Source organism: Triticum dicoccoides, chromosome 1A (genome assembly GCF_002162155.2).
Source record: "Triticum dicoccoides isolate Atlit2015 ecotype Zavitan chromosome 1A, WEW_v2.0, whole genome shotgun sequence".
NCBI lineage: Eukaryota > Viridiplantae > Streptophyta > Magnoliopsida > Poales > Poaceae > Triticum > Triticum dicoccoides.
The window spans coordinates 568141975-568154842 of record NC_041380.1 but is presented as its reverse complement, the minus strand read 5'-3'; the positions used below and the strand labels follow the sequence as shown (position 1 = coordinate 568154842).

The following is a 12868-nucleotide window of genomic DNA, read 5'->3' as shown; positions in this document are numbered from 1 at the left end:
CTCACCACCGGCGCTGCTGCCGGCGACTACCTGCCACCTCCACCGCTACCTCGTTGCTCTCATTCGCCCTCGCCACCCTTCTGCCCCAGTCTCAGCTGGCCGCCGGCCATAGCCATCGCCGGAGTTGAGTTCAAACGTCACCGCCGCTGCATCTACTCCGCCGCAGGAAATCGGCACGGATCTTCTTCCTCCTCGTAGCCTCACCAGTACATGACCGTGCTTTGTCGGTCATCTCCATGCCTCGCCGACCGATAGTATCCGCTCAACGTCGCCGGTCGGCTGTTACACATTTGCCGCCTTGCAAGTGTTCGACGGTTTTGCCTAGGTGAGTTTTGTTTACTTTTTGGTCAATTGAATTCAACCGAGTCATTTAAATTGAAGATCAAGAGGCTGATAGAAATGATCTTCAAGGACTCTTCATCGGGGGAGGAGGAAGAAGATGATGATGACTTTGAAATTGTCGTTGGCGTGATCTCCAACGATGCTCGCAGTTCGACCGCATACCACTCGGTCGTGATAGAGTGCAAGGCCGTGCCATGATTATGAGAGATTATTTCAACCCTAAGTCAACCTATCTGGAGAAGTATTTTCGGCTCCGATTTTGGATGCACACAAGTGAAGCAGCACAAAGGTTGTGAAGGAGCAACTCCATCTTGCTGCTACAATGTGTACAGCACAAGTGTTGAATGAACAGCTTCAACGTGCTGCGCTAGATATCGCTCTAGAGGCGAATGTAGGCTGATAGGGCAGCCAGAGTTCAATCCAGAACTCCTAGGGCACAAGATCTACTCCAAGATCTTAGATAAGAACAACAAGTTCTATTATATGCAGGGGTACATAGTCTGGGTCCAAAGTAGAGGTGAAGACCTCTATTTATAGGGCTTTGGAAAGCCTTCACATACTTCTACTTATAGTTGGAATACTCTAGAAAACATTATGTAAGTTTCACCATTCTACTCATAGCTACTCACAACTAAAAGACTCTAGAAAACAATAGGTAAGATAGAAAAGAAAAGGAAAGAAATACTACACTAGAGTGGAAGCATCTAGAAGTAGCCAAACAGATCTGGCATGTGTTTTCTTTCTTCTCATCTATTGTTCCTCATCATTCTCCCCTGGTTGTTTGGAACTCGCCCTCGAGTTATCTTCATAGAGTGCTTCTTCTGGATGGTAGAGAGTCAAGTCCGCAACATTGAAAGTGTTGGAGATACCCATGTCACTTGGAAGATCTATCATATAAGCATTATCATTTATCTTCCTCACGATAGAGAAGGGCCCATACCTTCGCTGCATAAGTTTCCCTTTAACACCTAAAGGTAGCCTCTCTTTTCAGAGGTAGACCATCACCTTATCACCGACTTGGAATGATTTTGGCCTCTTTTTGCAATCAACAAGTTGTTTATATTTCTGATTTTGTGCTTCCAAAGTGCCGTGAATCTCTTCAAATAACTCGGTGTAATTATCAAGAAAGGACAATGCTGATTTTGAGTTTCCCCTTGATGGCAGCTTCACCAGGTCCACCACATGTGTTGGAACTTTAGTGTAGACAATGGAAAAAGGGCCCCTTCCTGTGGATCTATGCTTGGAGTTATTGTAGGAGAACTCTGCAAGAGATAAAGCCAAATCCCATTGCCCCTTTCTTTCTCCACAAATGCAACGGATCAGATTACCCAAAAACTTGTTCACCACTTCCGTTTGTCCATCTGTTTGTGGATGAGCAATGCTAGAAAATTTCAATTCAGTGTTGAATTGCTTCCACAAAGTGAGCCAAAATGCATCAAGAAGCTTGCTATCACGATCTGAGACGATGGACCTTGGAACTCCATGATGTCTGACCACTTCTCGAAAGAATAGGTTTGCCACATGATCAGCGTCCTTGAGGCATGGAATGAAATGAGCCATCTTAGAGAATCTGTCCACGACCACAAACACAGCATCACTCCCTCGTCTTGTTCTTGGCAAGCCCAAGACGAAGTCCATAGAGATGTCCTCCCATGGAGCGACGGGAACAAGCAAAGGCATGTATAACCCTATGTTCTGGACTTGGCCTTTGTAGGTTTGACATATAGGGCATCATTGAACAAACTTTCCAGCATCTCTCTTTAGTTGTGGCCAAAAGTAGTGAGCTTCCAGGCTAGCGACATTCTTGTCCCGTCCAACATGGCCACTAAGATCACTTGAATGGAGCTCTCTAACCAGCTTGTCACGTAGAGAACTTCTTGGAATGCACAAACGATCATTTTTGAAGAGATATCCATCTTGCATCAAATAGTCATCACCTAATGGTTGGCCCCTTGCGTGCTTTACCCAAACATGGCCAAAGTCTTCGTCACCCTCATACAACTCCTTTATTTGATCCATGCCCGGAAGTTCAACTTCAAAAGAAGTAAAGAGGCATGCACGACGACTCAAAGCATCGGCCACCCTATTAGTTATTCCAGATTTATGCATGATGAGATAGTTAAACCTCTCCAGATATGTTGCCCACCTTGCTAGCATGCGGTCAACATGCTTTTGATTTCTAAAATTCTTCAGATGGTCGCTATAAACAATGAACTCTTTAGGAAGCAAATAGACTTCCCAAGTTTTCAACGCTCTGAAAACAACATATAATTCTTGCTAATAGGTACTCCACTTCTGTCTAGCTTCACTTAACTTCTCACTAAAGAAAGCAATGGGCTTCCTTTCTTGAGATAGGACAGCTCCAATGCCTACTCCACTTGCATCACACTCCAACTCAAAAGTCTTGTTGAAATCAGGTAGCACCAAGACAGGAGCTTGTGATAGCTTTTGTTTAACCTCACTGAAACTAGCTTCAGCTGCTTCTGTCCATTGGAACTTTCCTTTCTCAGAAATGGTCTTCGGAGTTGGCCATTCTCGAATTGCTTCAACCTTAGAATCATCAACACAAATGCCGTCACATGTTATGACGAATCATAGGAAAAGAAGTTGTGTTTGCAAGAAAACACATTTCTCCAAGTTGACATAGAGCTCATTTTCCCTTAGTACTTCTAGCACCTTCCGAATGTGATCAAAGTGTTCATCCTCATCCTTGCTTACGATGATCTTGTTAACGGCTCTATTGTCCGTACACATGCGCCAAGATCCATCTTTCTTAGGCGCGAGCAGGGCTGGTACAACACATGGGCTAATACTTTCTCGAATGTGCCCCTTTTGCAGCAATTCCTCCACTTTCTCCTTCAATATATCATGCTCCTTTGAGCTCATTCGTTAGTGTGGAAGATTAGGAAGACTTGCTCCCAGAATTAAGTCAATTCTATGTTGAATTCCTCTTATCGGTGGCAAGCCATGTGGCTCCCCAAGTATGTTCTAAAATTCTGCCAATAAACCACGTACCTTTGCTGGAATTTCAACAGTCAGGTGCTCTTCTCCGTTTACAACAAGTGCATCACACAAATCTACCTCCTTCAAGTCTTCCATAAACTCATGAGAGGTATGGGAGATAGTTATCATAGTTTTCCCCTCCTCCTTAGAGGTATTACCTTCAATTTTGTTTGGTAAGATAATGATCTTTCTCTTGTTCCAAATGAAAGAGTAAGAATTTTCCTTTCCCTTGTGTGTAGTATAGACATCAAATTGCCAATGCCTCCCAAGAAGAACATGGCTGGCATACATGTCAACCACATCACACAACACATTTGAGCGATAATGCTTACCCAAAGAAAGTGGCAGGTTGCATTGTTTGGTGATCCTCATATTCACTCCTTTCTTGATCCATCCAATAGTGTAGGGATTTGGATGATCATGGGTTTCAAGCTTTAAATGGTCCACCAACTTCTGGGAGATAAGATTCTCGCAGCTGCAATGCAACTATCAATCACTAGTTTGCATACCTTGCCATTCACTGTGCATTTGCTCTCAAATATTTTCTTCCGTTGTGTGTCATCGAGTTGTGGTGTGGAACATAGGACACACTAGATCACACATACCACCTATTCACCTTCTTCTTAACAAACCTCTTGTCTGTCTACATCTTCAGATTCGTATTCTTCCTCATCGTTTCCACCATCATGGATAGTCATGTTAAAAAATTTCCTTAGTGGGAAACCGCTGGATATGTGTCCCTCTTTACCACATTTATAGCACTTTGGGCCTTCATTTGCCTTACCCTTGCTTCTAGTTTGCTTCGGGATGGGCTATTTTGTCTTTGGTGGAGTGGTCTTTTCTTCCACTCTATTAGGTTGGTTCCTAGATGGGCCTTCGGTATGAGGATATGGAGCCTTAGTTGTCTTTCTCATCCTCACAAACCTCTCGGCCTTTAAGGCTAGAGCTTGTGCTTGATCAACGGACCAGATTTGTTGCATCATCAATCGATCTTGAATAGCATCATTGAGACCATTGATGTACCTTGCAACTTGTTGCTCTTCAGTTTCAGCAAGGTTGCACCTCACTTGTAGCCTTAGAAAATCCTCCGTGTAATTTGAAACAGTCCTATTTCCTTGAGCACAATTTTGAAATTGGATAAATAGGATTTGGTCATAATCAGCGGGCAAAAATCTCCCTTTCGAGAGACTTTTCATTTGCCGCCAAGTTCTCACACGAGGTTCTCCTCTCAGCCTGCGCTCTTCTAGAACGCGATGCCACCATGCACCGGCTCCTCCTTTCAGCTTGTATGCGACCAAAGGAACTCTACGATCTTCCGGAACCTCCATGACCTCAAAGAAACTCTCCACTTCATATAACCAATCCAGGCACCCTTCAATGTCAACATTTCCATTAAAACTTGAGATCTCAGCTTTCACCTTGTATGTATCTCTTGCATATGTAGGGTTGGGTCAACGAGGCTCTAATACCACCTGAAGCAGCGGAAAGGTTGTGAAGGAGCGACTCCATTTTGCTGCTACAATGTGTACAGCACAAGTGTTGAAGGAACGGCTTCAACGTGTTGCGCTAGATATCGCTCTAGAGGCGAATGTAGACTGATAGGGCAGCAAGAGTTCAATCCAGAACTCCTAGGGCGCGAGATCTACTCCAAGATCTTAGATAAGAACAACAAGTTTTATTATAGGTAGGGGTACATAGTCTGGGTCCAAAGTAGAGGTGAGGACCTCTATTTATAGGGCTTTGGGAAGCCTTCACATACTTCTACTTATAGCTGGAATACTCTAGAAAACATTATGGAAGTTTCACCATTCTACTCATAGCTACTCACAACTAGAAGACTCTAGAAAACAGTAGGTAGGATGGAAAAGAAAAGGAAAGAAATACTACACTAGAGTGGAAGCATCTAGAAGTAGCCAGACAGATTTGGCATGTGTTTTCTTTCTTCTCATCTAGTGTTCCTCATCAAAAAGTCTGTTTCTCACCATTGCAAAACCCATGGAGAAGAATGATGATTGGTTCAAACTCAGGATGAACGCATGTGGAGAGATAAGCACGAGCTCTTTTATGAAGTGTATTGCGGCTGTTCGAGTTCTGCCTATGGGTGTTCGGCCGATGCCATTGATGAGCATCTTCGCATTGGAGAAGATACAAACTTGGAGGCCATTCGAAGATACACAAGAGTCGTCATTGATATCTTAGGGCCGGAGTACTTGAAGGCACCCAACAAGGAAGACACCGGGAGGTTGTTGGCATCGAACGTAAAAAGAGATGGCCTGGGATGCTAGGATCAACTGCAAGGCGAAAAAGGTCAATACAAAGGCCACTGCCATAGTCCAACTATCATTCGTGAGGCTGTTGCATCGGAGGATCTATGGATTTGGTATTCATTCTTTGGATTGTCTGGCTCTCACAATGATTTGAATGTGTTGTCGAGATCACCACTGTTTGTTAGGCCTGTTGCCGGAGACTTGCAACTATATGATCAATGGTCGTGAGTACACAATGGGTTAGAGCATCTCCAGCCGCGCCCCCAACAGGCCCCCCAGGCCATTTTTTGCCGCCGGCGCCCAAAAAACGGCCCAGTCGCGCCCCCAGGAGCCCGTTTTTTGCCGGTTTGGGCTGAAACTGGTGCCGGCGTACCCAGGCCAAACTCAGCGCGCTGGGGGCGCTTGGGGGCACCAGGGAAAGCGATTTTGGCGTGAACAGGAATGGGCCCGCCGAGTCAGCGGCACGCCGCTTCGTCGTCCTCATTGCCTCGGTTCCCGCAGGAAGCAATGCCAAGGCTGCCGCGCTGGTCAGCCTCCATTGATGCCTCACGGGCGGTGCAGTGAAGGTGCCGCGACGCGCGTCCCGCCCGCTCCTGCCACGCGCCGCCCGGCATGCAGATTCTCACCACCCCGCCTCGGCTATAAAAAGCCGACCACCCCGCCGGTGAACACCACAGTCGCCACAACTCGCCTGCTCTCGCCTCTCCCCCCTCTTCCCACACCGATGAGCATGGCTGAGCGGTATCCCGACGACTCCGCGGCGGCTAATGGCTTCAGCCGACGCCATATCCACGAGGACGAGGCACGCCTCCTCTATGAGGCCGACTATCCGACACCCCCAGACATGCGGGTGTCGGGCTTGTGGAAGTTGAGCGCCAGCGGCGTCCCGGTACCACAGGTGCCCACCGGGGCTGAACGGCGGGCCGAGATCGCACGCATCCGCTCGTCGCTGATGGAGGCGCAACGGTACGAGCCGAGGTATGCCACCGACAGCCACACGCTGGGGACGATGTACTTCGAGCGCCGCCGCGAAAACCAGATCGCCTCTGCCAACGGCATCATCCCCCGCGGCCGCCTCAACGCCGATGGGCGGCGCGAGTGGTGGGGCGTGCCCGGCCGCACCCTCGAGGTCGTCCTTGACCACATCGTCGGGCTCGAGTACCCGCCGCGCCCGTCATTCTCTCGTCGCCGTGGCAGCTCCTAGACGCTGCGGCGAATGGAGGCAGGGACCTCCTCATCGTTGGGCTCCGGCTCGCCGGCGCTCCGCCCCATCAAGTCGGAGCCGTGAGAGACGCCGCTTGAGCGTCGCACCTGCAACGGCGCCCTTGGCATCAACAAGGGCGGGCGCCCCTCCCCGCCTTCCCTCCGCCTAGTCCGGCCGAAGACCAAGCCGGGGCTGCTTCTCGTGAAGCTGGAGCACGCGGAGATGGCCGCCGCAGACGAGACCGCCCTCAAGTGGGCGAAGGCGGACTATGTCCGCGAGCATGTGGCTCACCAGCGCCGGGCGCACGCGGAGATCAAGGCGTGGCGCCGCGGACGCAAGGAGGACGGTGTCGTCATCCTCGACAGCAACGATGAGGACGAGCCTGGGCCGTCCAACCCCCCGCGCGTCGGCGACCCTAGTCAGGGGGGCAGTAGGGATGACGGCGGCTCCGCGGGGCGCAGGGTGGCGGCAACGACGACGACGACGACGGCGGCGACTACACCCGGTTCTACAGGCTCCTTGGCATGTAGAAGGCGGGCGGCGGCCGCGGCGTAATAGGGCTAGGCATTGTTTGTATGTTTCTCCGTTTTTGTACAAATTTTAATGAAAAATCGCCGAGTTTGTGCCAGATTCGCATCAGATCACCGAGTTTGCGCGATTTTGGGGGCGACGACTGGGAACGCAATCGGCCCCACGCCGAAAGCAAACGCCGGTTCGGCCCCAGACGTCGCTTTTTCGGCGTCGTAAGGGGCTGAACGGCTGAAGATGCTCTTACTACCTTGCAGATGACACCTACTTTTTATGGTTCACATTTGTCAAAAAACAATTCCGCATCTAAAAGGTAACAAAAGATCTCACTTTGCAACACATCAGGAGTCGAAGGACGTGGCATCTGTCACTCACTTGCCACATAAATGTCGGTGATTTGTGATTTTTGAGAAAACCGATAACATCATCATGTTATCCTATCTATAAATGTGGTGGTTTTGCAGAAACTCAATTCTGCTCTCGGACCCAAAAATAAATTTTTAAATGTAAAAAAAAACAAGACAAATTTTTTATGTGTTCTTAGTCACATCCAAATGCTACCTGTAAATTTTGAGGCAAAAATGTTAAGCATTTTGGCCTGTGCAAAAAAAAAAAAACACCAAATGTCATCTCAAATTTGTTTTGCATGAAATTTGTCAGACATGCTTGTGACACCAAATGTCACCGACGAAACACAGGTGCTCCATTTAGCATGAAATTTGTCAAACATGCAACACCAAGATCAACAAAAAGAATCTGGATTTTTCTTACATTTTTATTTTGAATGGACTGTTCATCCAGCCAAAACGCCCCTGAGCAATTTAGTCCGGCAGGTGAAGCCATCAACCTGACTTTGCCTCTTTACTCCTCACCGCTCCCTCTCCGTCATAAATCTTGCTGCCCTATTCCTATTCCAGTGGCAGTGAGAAAGCGGAGCCTCAGCTCCGGGCTCCCTGCACTGCGCTCTCTCTCCCCAACTTGACAGCTCACATTCTCCCCCCGAGGCCGAATCCCCTTTCTCCCGGTGCCTCACCAATTTCGATCGACGGCGCAAGGCGGCCGGCCGGAACCCAGTCGAGTCGAGCTCCTCCCGGCGCGGCCTTCAGCAGTGCGCGGCGCTCCAGCTCGTCTTCACCGTCCAGCCCGAAGAACATACAGGTATGGATAAAATCGTGTTGATCTCAACACATCCATGGCCGTAGCCCTTGCTTACTTTGCAGATCAGCGGATCTGAACCCCAACAAAAATAGCAGGACAGGAAAATTAGTCCGCTGAGGTGAAATGCCTGCAGCTTGTGATCTCCAACTCGCATTTCCTTTAGGTGCCATGCCAGGCTGAGTGTTGCAGAGTGATTTTCAGAAACAGAGCTGCCAGAATGTTCAGAAACCGCTGCTTTGCCTCCCGCAATACTACCTATAATCTCCTCCTACATTTGCCTAGAAATATGGCATTTGGCATAAATCACATTAGCATTCATTTTCCTCTCCCATATGTACCATCAAAAATTTAAATAGGCATACGAGTGTGGCTACAATTTCATTTGAGTCTCCCATAGAGTTGCTGCAAATTTAGGATGTCAGTGAGCACTCAGCAAGCCTTGTGAATAAGACGAAAAGTCAGCTTCCACCTCCAACCTTGCCCGTCTAAGTTATCTTTGCAAGTAACTGGACCTTTTCATGTGTAGGGTTTGCAAACTCGATCTCAGTTTACAAGAATATAAAGGAAGCTTTTTGACATAACCAGAATGAGCACACATAACATCGTTTTCGTTCAGCCATAGTTTCCTGCCATCGTTTTCGTTTCTGTTTATTGACAAAATTTCTTATCCAAGAAGCTTGGGTATGTATTTTCTCTTTTGTTGTATAGTGGTTTTGTCCCTTTGATCTGTTTTTTTTATGGTGGTATCTAGCTTGCCTATTATGTTTGTACTCTCACAGTAGCAATGTCATGTGCAAGATCTGAAGTGTTGTTGTCGGCTTTTCTCGTAGGAAAACTAGTATTTTGTTTCTGTACAATGTCGTTGGCTTATAATTGATAGCAATTTCTATTTTTTGTTGTTGCTTTCGTGTGCAGGATCTGAAGTATCAACCTCTTTAATATTCCTTCTCCCGGCAGCGGCGCACTTCGTCGGTTTTGTCCCGCTCGGCACTCTCCTCCCAGGCTCCCACCTAGTGGTCAGCTCTTCTCGAATGTTGTTGGCCATGCTTTTGCTATTACTTATTTTCTTTTACCTAGCTTGTAGTGATTTTCCTCTCTGATGAAAGGTCTATAAGCTGTATGGTTTGATATTACATTTGTGTCTTGCGAATACGACAATAATCAATAAAGAGTAAAAATGCTACTCATATATCTAGTGCTAACCACACTTGAATAGACATTAATTTCTTTTAGCAAGAAAATTTCAATTTTCAAACTTCAATCTTTTGTGACCACATTAACTTCAATCTTTTAGCAAGATTGAAGGAACATTCCATGGTTGATGATGAAGCTGGTTTGCGAGGGTCTTGACTTGGAAAATGGTGCTAATTATGAATTTGTATCTATGGTTTAATATACTCATTTATAACTCCGAAGTGTCCTTCAATTTTGACATTTTGTAGTTCTAAAAAGGAAATCTGACATTTTATTTTATTTTGAAGTGTGTTTAAACCCTGGTTAAGAACTTGTAGTGATGTATTTGTGTTTATTCATGTAAAATGCTTTTTAAAATTCTATGTGAAATAGATGGTTTTGAAATTCTGTTCACTGATGTATGTGGAAAGCCAGTGCCAGTTTGATTCTGTGATGTAATCTGATTACTAAAATCAAATGCTCCTGTTACACCACGATCCCACCGCTACCTGATTCCATTACCAGTCCCGTTACCTTGTGTTGTACCAAACACCTCCAAAGTGTTGCTATGTTGCGCACTCCGTACTTCCAATCAACAATATGCTTTGCAGATGCATTATGCTTTCAATCACTTGCTTTGCACTTCGCTTCAGCAGACTAATCCTACTCAACTATGACTTCCCTGCAGTTTGCCGGTGGAAAACCAAAGATGAAGCGGAGCAGCCTCGCGTGCGCGGCCATCGGTCTGCTCGTCGCGTTCGGATGGCTCGCAGCTGCTGGAGACTGCAGTCTTTCCCTCAAGTTCTGCGTCATGAGGGATTGCAAGACCAAAGGTGAGTTCTGGAAGTGGAAACCGGACTGCTTCTGCTGCGTCGTGCAGCCGGGCGTTCCGTGCTGGCACACGGTTAAGGAGTGCCAGGCAAATTGCCGGGCCTGCAGCCCCAAGTGCTAGCTAGGAGTTACATGTGTGATCATGTGTGTGTCTATGTCCAATGTTAGGAAAACCTGATGCTACGCCCTGTTTGCTGTTGCAACCCCTGTCTACGTGTGGTACTACGCCTGTTTGCTGCTGTACTGAGGTGCGAGGCTGGGTTTTGTGAGTTCCAATCTGCTTTGGTTTTGCCACACCCAAAGATGTATCATCTGTTTCCAAATGATAGATCTGAACTGCCCGGACTGCCGCACTACGGTGCCATATAGTCTGCCTCCAAGAGTCGAAGATGGAGAACGTCGACCCCTTTACGGCTGCTCGCCTTGGTGGATGAGACCCTTGCTGCCATATAGTCTGCCTCCAAGGTTGTCTCCCTGTGGATGATCTGGAGCTCAAGGAGAAAAGTTCTTCACAAGGACATATACCAGACGCCGTTTGCTACTAATGCTTTCATCAACTCATTCATAGATGACTTACAGGCGATGAAGAAGCCATAAGTAGTGAGAGGGCCAAGCATCCTGCTAGGCAGAGCGGATGGGTTGCTCCACCGGAGAATATGAAGAAAATTAATGTTGATGCCGCTCTTGGAATGCTTCGGTGGGAGCTGTGGCCGCTGTGTGCAGGGATTTTCATGGAAATTACATGGGAGCTTCAACGATCACTTTTATGGGAATCTTTGACCCAACCACACTAGATGCCCTTGTAGTTCGAGAAGCACAGGCTTTGGCCGATGATCTCTATGAGCGGAGAATCTATATTGCTTCATATTGCAAAGCTGTCATCAACGACATCAAGCAGAGAAGTGCGGCAAGTCATGGTGCGATTATTCAAGAAATTATAGATCGTTCTAGTCTTTTTACTAGTTGCTTTTTTAGTCATGAGTATTAGGAACTCGAATATCGGTGTTGGCCGTCATGTTTGGTTGGGCAACCCGGGAGATCTTACTTTCATCCATGTAAACATTGTGATGAGTTAAATAAAAGCTTCCTGAGATTTTCTCAAGAAAAAAAAACACAGAACAGGATTTGCCCTCGACATCGTTCAACATTTGAATGCCAATTTAACAGAGGTGAGTGTTTCCAATCACTCGAAACATGATACTAGTAATTAGGGAAAACGGAAAAAAAGAAACAGAATTTTTTCAAGCAACTGGGTAAACTGCAGGACAGTGGCTTCATTCAAGCAACTGAGACGCGATTGCAAGTTTGCACAGGACAATCCTTAGTTCGCAGAAATGTCTTCTTCTTGGCATCTTTCGTTTTCGCATGATATGGGTAGGTGGGTCACTCTGATGGCTGAATGGGCTTCCGGAGCCGCGGGCTCCTTCTCGGCTGGGGAGGTACTGATGCCATGGCGGCTGGAGTTGACGTCGTCGCGGCGCTGGTGGTGACACTCTTCTTTGGAATTGGAGGCAAGAGCACACTGCTTAGGGCATTGCGAGTATCCAGTGAAGCTCTTAGTAGCTTCAAAACCTGTTGCCAGAAAAAACAGCTGTTAAGAACATACAAAACTGGAAAAGGGGAGAAAACGATGTACTACTTCTCTTGCCTTGTTGACTTACCTGGGTTTTGTCAAGTGTTATCTCTTTCTCCACAAGCTCGCCCTTGGGAATCTTGGCTGCATGTATGGCTTGGAGACTCTTGGCCAGGGAGAAATCGACGATACGCAGATCATCAGTCACGATGAAGTTGATGGACCCTCCATTGACATAAGCCCTATAAGAAGCTTCATCTCCTCTTTTGGGGGATTTCGGATTCATCTCGTAAAGATACCTTGGAAAGTTATGGCATCTCCGAGGTAATTCTTCTACTTGGAGCACATTACTGCTGCACCCAAAGAAAGGGGCCAGCTTTGGGGATAGGAGTAAGCTTCTGCAGTCTTGTTTTACTCATCCTGCTCCATTTACACTTTTGTAGAGATTATCAAGACATCCATTTGGTGACAGTCGACTATAAGTCTTCATTATAGACCCAACAGGAATGCAAAGGAGGCCAAACAAAAGATCAACCAAGTCTTGTTTAACTTCCGCGTACAACACCGAGGAATTATCCTTCTTCTGAACAAGCTTTATCGTTATTGGTTTGAACTTGGGCTCAGCCTCAATTGCTTGTGGTGCGAACAGATTGTGAGGAAGCTGGGAAGAACTCACCCCATTGGGCGTTATAGCAGCATTGAAATATAGGCCAGTCAAAGGGTGCTTAGACAGCAGTGCTCTCCTAAGCAAGCCAATCATCTGGAAGGAATACAATGTAACTGTAAATG

General features: G+C 47.0%; 1 long non-coding RNA gene across 1 annotated transcript; it reads left to right on the top strand.

Annotated features, from left to right (window-relative positions):
• Positions 1-8258: 8258 nt before the first annotated feature.
• LOC119291242 lies at positions 8259-10810 on the top strand. Its single transcript, XR_005142271.1, has 3 exons — positions 8259-8502; positions 9418-9518; positions 10364-10810. It is a non-coding gene; the product is annotated as an uncharacterized LOC119291242 (long non-coding RNA).
• Positions 10811-12868: the final 2058 nt, after the last annotated feature.